Source organism: Rhinopithecus roxellana, chromosome 1 (assembly GCF_007565055.1).
Source record: "Rhinopithecus roxellana isolate Shanxi Qingling chromosome 1, ASM756505v1, whole genome shotgun sequence".
NCBI classification, from domain to species: domain Eukaryota; kingdom Metazoa; phylum Chordata; class Mammalia; order Primates; family Cercopithecidae; genus Rhinopithecus; species Rhinopithecus roxellana.
Window position 1 is genome coordinate 25,729,221 of NC_044549.1, and position 13,744 is coordinate 25,742,964.

The window sequence follows — 13,744 nt, forward strand, 5'->3', positions numbered from 1 at the left end:
CTGAGATTAAAATGCTGACACTAAACATAAAAATCTTCAGGCAGGTTTTGTTGGAATGGAGTTAAATATGAAGAATGGAAAACAAAAGAGAAGATGTGGAAGCCTTATAAAAATGATAGAAGTTGAATGCTAATGTGAAAATAAGGGAACTTACCAATATATGTAAGTATGTGGAATTAGAATTTAGAATGGAATTAACAGTTCTCCTAAATTGTGCTTAGTAAATGTCACTAAAATTATTTTAAAATAAATATAGTTTTAGGGTAGAGCAGGTCAGTTCACTGATATACCCTTATACTCCAAGCAAACAGCAGTGATAAAGTAAAATATGAAAAGTGAAATCTCAAAAGCAAAACATAGCTCAAAACTATGATAATTATCTTTGTAAACAAGAAATATAACAAAATTACACACTGCTAAGTGGGGGTGAACTGTACACAGACATGCTGGGCTCAATCTCAGACAAGCAGTAGCTGATGGGAAATCAGCTCCAGCTAGGTAATAGAGGCTATAGTCCTGCCTACAGGACAGAAAGCATGTGCCAGGGTTTCACAGCTCAGCTCAAGGAAACATGCTTGTGTTCAAACCACTGCTCCAGCATTAGCTACCTGTGATAAGCATTTTACCTGTGATTAGCTACCTGTGGTCAAATGGTGCTAGTAATAACTACCTCATAGGATTGAATGAAGATAAATTGAATGGGAACATGAAAGGCACTCAGAAGAGTGCTAGACAGTCAGTAAGTGTATTCGAGTCCATCCCTATTCATCTATTTAAAGCTTAAGCTACGACGTTGCTCCATTTTCTTTACATCAAGTTTGTGCCTCCCGCTGGATCATTCATAACAGCATACAAACAAGCTCACCTCACTGCCCCTGCCAGCTCTTACTCCATTTCTTGCCCTCTCTGTAGCAAAATACCTTGAAAAAGTTGCTATATTTTGTCCAGTTCATCTCCTGTTATCTTTTAAACCCACTTCACCTATTTTTTTCACCCCCAAAGCTCAGTGAAACTGCTTTTGTCAAAGTCACTAATATCTTCTGTTGCTTCTCAGTCCCAATCTTATCTGGCCAGTCTGCAGCATTTGACATAGTTGCTTCTTTTCCTAACCCTTGATAAGATTTTCTTTCCCCCCTGACTTCCAGGACTCTAACCTATTTTGCTTTTCCCCTTCTACTTTGTTGATTACTCCTTTTCTGTATGCTTTTTTTTTTAAATCTTCCTCCTTTACCAGACTATTTCATGTTTTAGGGAAGCAGACCTCTGTTTAAGGATACAGAGCTCCGTTCTAGGCCTCTTGTCTTCCCTGTCACGCTCGCTCATTTGGTGATGTCATCTAGTCTGCGACTGTAAATACTGCCTATATACTGAAGTCTCCCCAGTTTATGTATCTTATTCAGATTTCAATCTCAACTCTAATTCTGAAATCCAGTTGCCCACTAGATATCTCTACTTGAATGACTAAAAAACATCCCAGACTCAACAGAGGAAACATTGAACTCATATTTTTCTCCTCCATCCTACCCTAGAAACTTGCTCTATTGCAGCCTTCGCCATTATATTAATAGTTGTTGTCAAATCCAAATTTTTTATTTGCTCTAGAAAAAAAGAGAAAGAGGGAGGGGAGAAAGTTGGAGGAAGAAGGAAGGAAGGAAGGACGTAAGGAAGGAAGGAAGGAGGAAGGAAAATGGAAGGAAGGAAGGAAGGCGGGAGGGAAGTGGAGGGAGGGAGGGAACGGAAAAAGGAGGGAAGGGAGAGGGGAGGGAAGAAGGGAGGGAGGAGGGAGGGAGGGAGGAACAGAGGAAGGGAGGTAAGGAAGGAAGGAAGGAAGGCAGGAAGGAAGAAGGAAGGAAGGAAAGGAGGGATGGTAGGGCGGGAGGGCGGGAGGAAGGCGGGCGGGAAAGGAAAAGGAGGACGGAGATGAGGGGAGGAAGCAGGGAGGGAGGAGGGAGGGAGGGAGGAACAGCGGAGGGGAGGAAGGAAGGAAGGAAGGAAGGAAGGAAGGAAGGAAGGGAAGGAAGGAAGGAAGGGAGGGAGGGAGGGAGGGAGGGAGAAAACATTGGTGTTTTCCTTCTCTGACATAACCCATAAAATCCATCAGCAAATTCTGTTGGTCATACCTTCAAAATGGATATTATATCTTTAATATAGTTGAAATTTGACTACTTCCAACTATAATCACTGCTACCAATCCTGTATGAGCCACCTTGACAGGATACTATAATGGCGTCCTAACTGCTGCTGCCTTTACTTGCTTACAGTCTATTTTTAACATAGCAAAAAGGGTGATCCTTTTAAAGTTTATGGCAGATTATATAACTTATCACCACACACCCCTCCACAGGTTCTCCACCTTATTTAGAGAAAACCTTACATTCCTACAATGGCCCACAACGTCATGATCTCCCACACTCGTCTCTGTGGCCACATCTCTTACTGCCCTTCTCCCGGTCAGATTTGCTATGTTGCTCCTTCTCACGTGTGCCAGGCACACTCCTGCCTTAAGAGTCTGCGTTTGAGCAGTTCCCTGAACATGCTTCCCCCAGGAGTTCACTGGACTAAATACCTCGTCTGCTTCAAGTATTTGCTCAAATTTCAAATTCGTAACGAGGCCTATTTTACCACTTAATTCAATACAGCAACTTGCCTCTTACAGTCTCAGTCTTCCTTTCTCTATAATAATGTATGCTTCTAAAAATATATATATTATCTTCCAGCATACCCCATCATGGACTTATTTATTAAATTTATCATTTATTATCTGGGTTCTCCACTACAATGTAAACTTCAGGAAGACAGAAATCTCTCAATATTTTGTTCCCAATGTACCCAAGTACAGACAACAGTGCCAGTCTCAATTGTTACTGCCCGAAACTTTCGGAAGCCCTTCTATTAATGGAAATTAATAAAGTGGTCAAGAATGCCCACAATGAAAGCTTAAGTCAAACTGAAAGTACTAAGCAAAACAGTAAGATTGGAAACAATGTTGCATGATATTTGGGGGAAAAGTTCACATATTTATAATTTGCACAATGACCTACACAGAAAACCCAACTACAAACTTTCTAACAAGAGAATTTATCTATATTGCTGTATATAAAGTTAACCTGAAAATGAGATTAGTAAAAGAAATGTAATAAAAAGGACAACCACACTTATAATGGCAAAATAAAGAAAGAAATCTATAAATTACTTAAGATCAAAAACAGTAGAAGTGCAAGAAAGTTATGAAGAAAATGACCATAACATTGAGAGACATTTTCACCAGGTACAGTGGCTGATGCTTGTAATCCTAGCACTTTGAGAGGCCAAGGTGGGAGAATCGCCTGATCTCAGAAGTTTGAGACCTGCCTGGGCAACATAGTGAAATCTCATCTCTCCAAAAAAAAAAGCCAAATGTGGTGGCATGCTCCTGTAGTCCCAGCTACTTGGGGGACTGAGACAGGAGGATAGCTTGAACTCAGAAGGCTGAATCTGCTGTGAGCCAAGATTGTACCCCTGGGTGACAAAGTGAGAACCTGTCTCAAAAAAGAAAAAGAAAAAAAAATTGAAAGACATTGTAAAATACAGAGTAAATTAAGATAAACATTATGTTCATCAATAGAAAGTTTCAATATTGTATACCCATTTATTAACCTCTAATCAATATATACAAGATTTCAATTTCCTGTTTATGTTTGTTTGTAATCAACTATAAATATGTATGAAAGAACAAAGTGCTAAACGGCCAAATTTTTAAAATCAGCTTATCTAACAAGGATTTAAGGCCAAGAATAGACAAACAGACCAATGCAAACGAACACAGAACAAAGACACGGATCCTAAAAACAATCACACACATAAGCAGAATCTTTATATATAATGGAGAAGCTATAACAAATCAGTGGTAAAGGTTAAAATATACAATATATGGTGTTAGGGTGTATGTTAGTGCATGGAAAACAATAAAAATTATCTTTCTCATACAATACCTGAACATAAAATCTGATTAAATTAAGGAGTTTAAAGTGAGAAAAAGTTACTCTGAAGATTTTAAAAGCATTTATGGAAAACTGTCTTCATAAATTCATAATAGGGAAGAATTTCTTAGAAATAAAAAGTTACAAACAACTAGGACAAATAAAGAATATGTTGACAAGTTGCATTCCATTAAAATTAAAATTTCTACAATCTAATACAGTGATAAAAACTGAAAAAGTAATTTAGATTGGAACATTGTATTTGCAACACCTTAACACCACTAAAAATATGGCAAGAAAAAGAGTATTTTAAATGCCTGTCATTAAATAATTAAAAGACATAAACCCTGTTCTAAAAAGGGAAAATATGTTAACATACACATCAAAGACAAAAAAAATTATCGATCTCAATAGTACTTGTAGAACTGGAAATTAAAATAAAGCATAATGAAATAATATAAGATAATTTTCCACACGATAAATTGTTTTCATTTTTGTTTTAATGTTATTATTTTCCTTTTTTTAAGGTGAGTTCTTGCTCTCTTGCCCAGGCTGGAGTGCAGTGGTGTGATCATAGCTCAAGGCAGCCTCAGACTCCTGAGTTTAAGTGATCCTCCTGCCTCAGCCTCCTGAGTAGCCAGGACTACAGGCACACACCACGACACCTGGCTAGTAATTTTTATTTTTATTTTTTGTAGAGATGGGGTGTCGTTATGTTTTCCAGGCTGGTCTGGAACTCCTGACCTCAAGCGATCCTTTCACTTTGACCTTTCAAAGCACTGTGATTACAGGCATGAGCCATCACAACCAGCAATAAATTGTTTTTATATATTTAAACTAAACTTTCTACTTGCCAGAAAGCATACTAAGTGTTCGATTCTTATTAACTCTTTTAATCCTCATGACAGCTCTTTGAGAAAGGTGTCATTACCATTCCCATTTTGAAGATGAAGAGTCTAATGTAAAGAGAATTTGTTGATGGCCATGGCCACAAAGCTAGTAAGTGGCAGAGCTGGATTTGATTGCAATTCCAGCTCCAAGATGCATCTTTTATCCCCTCTGAAGTACCTGATGATTCTAAGTATTGGTGAGACTGTTGAATAGAAACTCTAATTCACGCTGGTGGAAGTGTCATTGGTAAAAACAAACATTTTAGAGAAGTAATTCGTTCTGTTTAACAAAGCTGAAGATTTGAAAGAATTCAGAAACCTTCTTTCTAGGAATATATCCTCAGATATATTTCACCCATTAGCACAAAAGGCATATGTAGAAGTTTTCATTGAAGTGTCATTTACAAAGATGAAAATCATAAACATAGTAGTTATGCATCAACAGAAGAATACATTTTTTAAATGTGATATTCCAACAATAAAAAACTTCATGGCAATTAAACTGAATGGAATGGGTGTCTGTGATGGTGAATTTTATGTGTCAACTTCATTGGGCAATGAGGTGCTCAGACATTTGGTCAAACATTATTCTGGGTGTGTCTGGGTGGTCTGGATGTGAGGATGTTTCTGGATAAGATTAATTGTTGAATCAGTAGACTGAGTTAAGCTGATTACCTTCCTTAGTGTGGGCAGGCCCCATCCAATCAGCTAAAGGCCTGAGTGGAACAAAAAGGCTGACTCTGTCAAAAGTAAGAGTGTACTCTTTCTGCCTGATGGCTTGAGCAGCAACCATCGGTCTTTTCTTACCTTCAGAATAGAACTGAAGCCAGCTCTTCTTAAATCTTTGTTCTTTCAGCTTTCAGACTGGAACTTATCCCATCAGCTTTCTTGTTTCTCAGGCATTTACACTTGGATTGGAATGGAATGACACAATTAGCTCTCCTTGGGTCCTGCTGGCCAATTAAAGATCTTGGAATTTCTCAGCCCCATAATTGCATGAGACAATTTCTTATTTAAAAAAACTATTTTTCTTTATATATGTACACGATATTGTTTGTTTCTCTAGAGAACTCGAATTAATATGTTATTGATATGGATAAACCTCACCAACAAAAATTAAAAGATTGAAAATCATACATAGTAAATGATTCTATTCACATAATAATTTTGGAACACGCAAAGCTATAGTTTACGTTGTTCATGTTAACACAATAGTTAAATATAAAACAATTTATGATATGATAATCAAAGTAGAGATTAAATTGCAGAGGAAAAAGAGTAGGACCAGGAGAATTAAATATTATTTATTAATTATAAAATGTTCTAAAATGATTATAGCAAAGATTAAGATTTTTTAGACTAATTAGCATAAATGTACATTTTTCTCTTTAATTATCTAAAAATGTGAAATAGTTTACAATAAGAAGTAAGCATACAATAGTATAATTTGGAATATATTAATAAGACCATCTAATATAATAGACATATAAAGAGAATCTTATTAAATTTTAATAAAACCAATTTTAAATTTCCTAATTTACTTTTTAGTTGTGTTCACAAATTTCTCATAAAATACATATTGACGGCCGGGCGCGGTGGCTCAAGCCTGTAATCCCAGCACTTTGGGAGGCCGAGACGGGCGGATCACGAGGTCAGGAGATCGAGACCATCCTGGCTAACACGGTGAAACCCCGTCTCTACTAAAAATACAAAAAACTAGCCGGGCGTGGTGGGGGCGCCTGTAGTCCCAGCTACTCGGGAGGCTGAGGCAGGAGAATGGCGGGAACCCGGGAGGTGGAGCTTGCAGTGAGCCAAGATCGCGCCACTGCACTCCAGCCTGGGCAACAGAGAGAGACTCCGTCTCAAAAAAAAAAAAAAAAAAAAAAAATACATATTGACAAAAGTAAATTTGATAGCAAGGACTCTCCAAATTATTAAACATTCTAAATTAACCATTTACTGAATATGTACATCTGTTAAGTTTTAGATTTTATGATAGTAATAACTGACGTATATGTCAGATACATGTTAGATATACGGTTGAATACTTAATTATATAAAAAATAGACATATATGCTTGATACGGTTTGGTTCTGTGTCCCCACTCAAGTCTCATGTCAAATTGTAATTCCCAGTGTTAGAAGAGGGACCTGGTGTGAGATGATTGGAACATGGGGCCAGTTTCTAATGGTTTAACACCATCCCCCTAGTGCTGCTGCTTGTTTAAAAGTGTGTAATACCTCTGCCCCGCTCGCTCCCTCCTGCTCCAGCAAGGTAGGACATGTCAGCTTCCCCTTCACCTTCCCCCATGATTCTAAGTTTCCTGAGGCCTTCCCCGTCATACTTCCTGTACAGCCAGCAGAACTACGAGCCAATTAAACCTTTTTTCTTTATAAATTACCCAGTCTTAGATTATCTTTTTAGCAGTATGAGAATGGGCTAATCCAATGCTCAATAAAATTGCTGAAAATGTAGAATATGCTAATTTAAAATGCATAAATATTTTTCCACAAATAAAACTTGTTCATATCGATACAGCTTAGTCAACTACAATGGCAGATATAATATTTAAAACATCCACCAAAATAAACACTTTAAATGCCATTCAATATCCAAATGTGAGATATTTTTATATAGCTAAATATGTATTTGGGGACAAGTTTTTATGAATATTTTTACATTTCCGCATGATTCAGGTTTTCAGAAAACATCGTGTAGGTTAAAGTCGTGTCAATCATGCCTTAGAAGTTAAGGATTGTGCATTGCTCCAGAGAGATTTAGAGACTTCTCTCTCCAGAACCATTTGATTGCATTCCAGGGTAGAGACCTTTTTCTACATTCCCCAGAGAAAACTTGAATACATTCCAGGATGCAGTTTTCTCTGTCATTTTCTTTAGCATAGAATAAGGATATATATGCCAGTTGACCTATATGTGTTCTAAGTCTCATTAATCGTAGAGTTCCTCTCCTGGCACACCCAGGTACATCTGGCTATCACCTTTTCGCTGTGGGTATTAAGGCTTAGAGAAATAGTACAAAATGCATCTCTGACCACTGTTTAAGCTTTAACTGGTAAAGAATATATTCTTTGGGCCAGGCGCAGTGGCTCACGCCTTTAATTCCAGCACTTTGGGAAGCCAAGGTGGGTGAGTCACGAGTTCAGGACATCGAGACTATCCTGACCAACATGGTAAAACCCTGTCTCTACTAAAAATACAAAAATTAGCCGGGCATGGTGGCACGTGCCTATAATCCCAGCTACTCGGGAGGCTGAGGTAGCGGAATCACTTGAACCAGGGAGTCAGAGGTTGCAGTGAGCGGGGAGCGCGCCACTGCACTGCAGCCTGGGTGACAGAGTGAAACTTGGTCTCAAAAAAAAAAAAAAAAAGAATATATTCTTTGATTCAGAATCTTATGTTTTATATCACAATATGAATATTGATGTAACCTTTCAATATGCAGTGTACATTTGATTAGATGTGTGTAATTTCTATATAGTTTGTTTATTGAAACAGGTAGCCCATAGCATGTTACTAAAGAAAATGAATCCATAAAATCTTAATAAGTATTAGTATCCTACATTAATGTATAACACAGTTTATTTTATATTTCTATTTGGTTATGACAAATAAATTATAAATAAAATACATTTGTTGCCGGTCGGTGTATTAAATGAGGCCAATAACCAGCAAGCCAAACCCATTTTCTTTATAATGTGGTGAAAGAGGGAAAATTAAACCTTCATAATATATCTTTTTAACTGGGTCACACAGGAATATATCATACGTTTAGCAGAAAATAAGCCATTGAAGGTTTATGTTCAGATGCTGGTGAAATCAGAGGAATAAATTAAAAAGACTAACCTGTTATTACAAAGGATGCATTAAAGCAGGGGATGATGAGACATAAGTAAAGAAGGTGAGAAGTTCTTAGAAAATCACAGTAAGATACTGGATTAGTGTGGAGACAGTGAAGTAGCTATGACAGCAGAAATATCAGAAATAGATATTTGGAGGAGTAGATATGGCAATTGAATAGATGTTACGTGGTCAAAGTCTTAAAATACAGAGGCTAACAATTTTAATATATATATAAAGGAAATAATCTTGGGAGGCTGAAGCGGGTGGATGATGAGGTCAGGAGTTCGAGACCAGCCTGACTAACATGGTGAAACGCCATCTGTACTAAAAGCCAGGCGCAGTGGTGCGTGCCTGCAATCCCAGCTACTCGGGGGGCTGAGACAGGAGAATTGCTTGAACTCGGGAGGTGGAGGTTGCGGTGAGCGGAGATTGCGCCACTGCACTCCAGTCTGGGCAACAGAGTGAGACTCGTTTCCCCGACCCCCCACCCCTCAAAAAAGGAAATAATCATTAGCTATTCATTCAACCTAGATATCTAACAATTAGTCCAAACTTGTGTGATTTTACTACATATGTGTTTATATGTCAGCATAATTTTGGCAGTGCTTCACAATATTGACTACTTTGACATACTCAAAACATTTTCTTTCCTCAGTCAACTCCAAAGACATTTTTTTATATTCTTCCAAGCTTCTCTTTCCTAGTCTTCTGTGCTGGATTTTCTCTTCCAGGTAACTCAAATATTAAAGTACCTTAAAGACTTCTCTTAGATACTCTTGTCTAATCACAGTATGCATTCTCCTTTAGCAAACTCATTTAACATGCTAATAACCTGTATCTGAAATCAGGATCTGAAGCTCATAATCCTCTAGTCTACTCCAAAACTACATACACAAACTCAAAATATTATCTCCACATGCATGTCTCAAATACCATTAAATTCAACATGATGGCTGGGCGCGGTGGCTCATGCCTGTAATCCCAACACTTTGGGAGGCCAAGGCTGGTGGATCACGAGGTCAGGAGATCAAGACCATCCTGACCAACATGGTGAAACCCCGTTTCTACTAAAAACACAAAAATTAGCCGAGCCTGGTGATGCGCGCCTGTAGTCCCAGCTACTCAGGAGGCTGAGGCAGGCTTAAACCCGAGAGGTGGAGGTTGCAGTGAGCCAAGATCATACCACTGCACTCCAGCCTGGCGACAGAGCGAGAATCTGTCTAAAAAAAAAGAAAAAAGAAAAATCCACATAATTAGAACTGAATTTATTACTACCCTTTTCCCACACTTGCCATCTAATCAATCACCTATTATTTCCACCTGACAATTTCTTAAAATGTTGCATTTCTCACCTTTCCCATTCCCCCATATTAGTCCAAGTCACTATCATTTCTCTCAATAAGTAAGGCTACAATTTTCTTATTCTCTCCCAGTGTTTTTCATACATTTCAGAAACATGATTTTGAAATATAAATTAATTCATGTAAGTTACCTTTTAAAAATCTCATAGGCCAGGCGCAGTGGCTCACGCCTGTAATCCCAGCACTTTGGGAGGCCGAAACGGGCAGATCACGAGGTCAGGAGATCTAGATCATCCTGGCTAACACGGTGAAATTCCGTCTCTACTAAAAATTTAAAAAAAAAAAAAAAAAAAAAAAAAATAGCCGGGCGTGGTGGCGGGCGCCTGTATTCCCAGCTATTCTGGAGGCTGAGGCAGGAGAATGGCGTGAACACACGAGGCGGAGCTTGCAGTGAGCTGAGATCGCGCCACTGCACTCCAGCCTGGGCGACAGAGAGATACTCCATCTTAAAAAAAAAAAAAAAAAATTTAATGGCTTTCTATTAAGTAAATAAATATAAAAATCTTTCTCATCCAGAGGGTTCTGCATTTCTAAATTATTTTTATCTGGCCAAAATTTCGCTATGTTTTTACCAGAGGATTGAGATGAACTCTCCTACTAGATGCACCTTATCCTGTTTTATGTTTCCACACTAACATATACTTCAATTTTTTAAACACATTCATTTGTAATTTCTAGATTAATGTTTGTCTTCATTAAACTGTAAGAACAATCACCATTTGTTCACTGTTATATCTTCCAGGTTCAACAGTGCTTGGAAAATATTAGATCTAAAAATCCTTACTTATTTAATATTGTGTGTGGCGTTAAACCTAATAATTAGTTTAGATGCAATATATTTCTACAAATCTGCAAATGTTAATGAATAATGAGAACACCAGCCCTCAAGTTTCTTTTGGTTTTGTTTTTGTTTTTATAGTTGTATTAATTGATATGAGGGAAATAGTAACTTTATATTCAATTCTACTTGGTATATATACAGATGAAATGAAATCAGTATTTCAAAGGGATATTTGCACTCTCATGTTTATTGGTGCCCTATATACAATAGCCAAGACATAAAAGCAATATAAATTTCCATTAACAGATGAACTGATAAAGACAATGTATATATACACATAATGGAATACTATTCAGCCATAAAAAGGAATGAAATTCTGTCATTTGTACCAACATGGATAAGCCTAGAGGACATTATGTCAAGTGAAATAAAACAGGCACAGAAAGACAAACATCATATGAGTTCAGTCATATGTGTAATCTAAAAAGTTAATCTCATAGAATAGTGGTTACCAAAAGGTGGAGAGAGTAAGTGGGGAGAGGAGATTAGGAAGAGGTTCGTTAATGGATACACAGTTACAGTTAAATAGTAGGAATAAGTTCTAATGTTCCATTGCATAGTACGGTAACTATAGTTAATAATATGTGGTATATTTTTAAATAGAAGAGAGGATTTTACATATTTTCACCACAAATAAATGATAAATGTTTGAGGTGATAATATGCTAATTACCTAATTTGATCATTATGCATTGCGTACATGCGTCAGAACATTACACCATACCCCAAAAATATGTACCATCGTTATATGTACACTATTTCATTATTTCTTACACTAGGATAAATTGGTGTTTACACTACTTTGAACCCAGGAAAACTGAGTTAAAAGAAGTTGCTTAGCCAATAAGTTTCCTAGATCAGACTCTGGCAGATAATAAGGTGTGAATCAGGATAAGTAAAGAAGGGTTTGAATAATACTTACCAAGGCATTGTAGTCTCAAGTGTCCCTAAGCAGGGAAGGCTGATGAACATTTTTCAGGCACCATTAATAATTCTATCATATGCTTGTGCATTCAGAGGCTACAGCAATTCAGTGATTCACCACACCCACCACTAATCTTTCATTTTAAATGCTATTTACTCTGAGGAGAATATTAATTAAATCAGTTACATAGAGATATAGTCTCATCAAGTGCAAAAGCAAACACTTGAAGTACTCTCATCAAGACTGATATTAATATTAGGTTCATCTACAAAATCCCCTGAGTGTCTGAAAAACACATACTTTAGGTTTTGAAAAATATTTGGTTCCAACATTTCAATTTATTCAAGTATTTTGTTTCATTTCCATAATCTGTTTTTGTGCACTGCGTTTTCATTTTAAAAAATGGGAGTGAGTTGAAATTAATTGCTTGGTTGCATGAGCCTTAATAATTACAAAATTCTCACATGGTTTATAAAGCACACTCCATTTTAAGAGATGCTTCTGAGTAAGAAAAACTGAGTTAAAATGTGGTTTTATATGTGAATGTCCCTTTGGTGAAAAAATAGTCTGCTGAACTTTTAGATGGAATTATTTAAAAGTTTTATATTTTTCTATTACAATATCCTAGATATTATTTACTTTCAATCTTCCTCTAATGCTCTAACAATCATAGAGGGCATATTGAATGGTCTCGAGGAGGCATAGTTTTCTACAAATTTCTCCATGCCATGTATTTTCTAAGAACCTTGAAAACATGTATCTATGGGCTTCAAATCTCTCATGCCTGTCACTTTTACCACTTGGTCTCTTTTGGTTCCTAAACCTCCAGGTTACCTCTTGCCACTAGTAACTGGCTTCTGGAAGTTCCTTTTACTCACACAATTTAAGTATTAATAACGTGTCCCTTTTTTCATTCCTCAAAGCTTGTCTTACAATAAGCCATTATATTTTTGGACTATTTTTACTGAAGGGACACGAAAAACGCAGCCGAGAGAATAGCTGACGTCCTTGCCTAGCTGTCAGTGCACAAAAAGGAGGAAAGTCATCTCAGCTTCCACCAAAGTTATCTCCCCACTTTAGTGTCACAGCACAACTCTAGTTCCATCTTACAGGGAGAAAAGAAATGATCTCTTCTCCAACCCAAGACTTCACCATTTCTTATTCCAGAATTTAATCCTTCTCAGGTGGATTAAATTGTCTCCACCTAAAAAAGAGAATCTGGGAATCAAGACAACAATACTACTTTACAGTATTTTCTGTACTTGACTTGTAAAATATTAAAGAGCATTGCACATGGCACACCAATAGAGCAGCACCCGTTGACTCATGATGACCTCAATCCAGGTTGGCAAGCATTGTTCTAAAATAGGGTGAAGTCACTATAGGTCTTATACATTCTTCTTGAGGTGATCTGTCCTTCCAACAAATATAAGTAAATGTATGAATGTAAAGAACAACATCTCCCAAGAACAAATAATAGTTTTCAGTCATGGGATAACATAAACCCAAATTCAAGAAAAAAAATAGTTTCTCTCTCTCACTAGGAATGCACATTTGCATAAGATAAACCTAACTTCTGTCATTAAACAGAAGACATCTTGCTTGGAAGCAGCTGCATTTTAATTACCTCTCTTTTTCAGGGTTACTCTATAAAGAGAGGGTAGATATTTGCTTTATACATGTGTGAGTGAAAGTGCAAATCAGCAGTCAGCTTCCCAGCCAATGTAAACAAACACAAAGTCCAATTTCTACCCCTAGTCACAAGAACTCCAAGCAATCCCCAAAATAGCAGTTTTCAAGTTTTCACATTTAAAAACTAAATCTTCATTACAGACACACCACACACACACACACACACACACACACACACCCCACACCACACACTTCCAAAAACCCAGTAGTCAGTAAC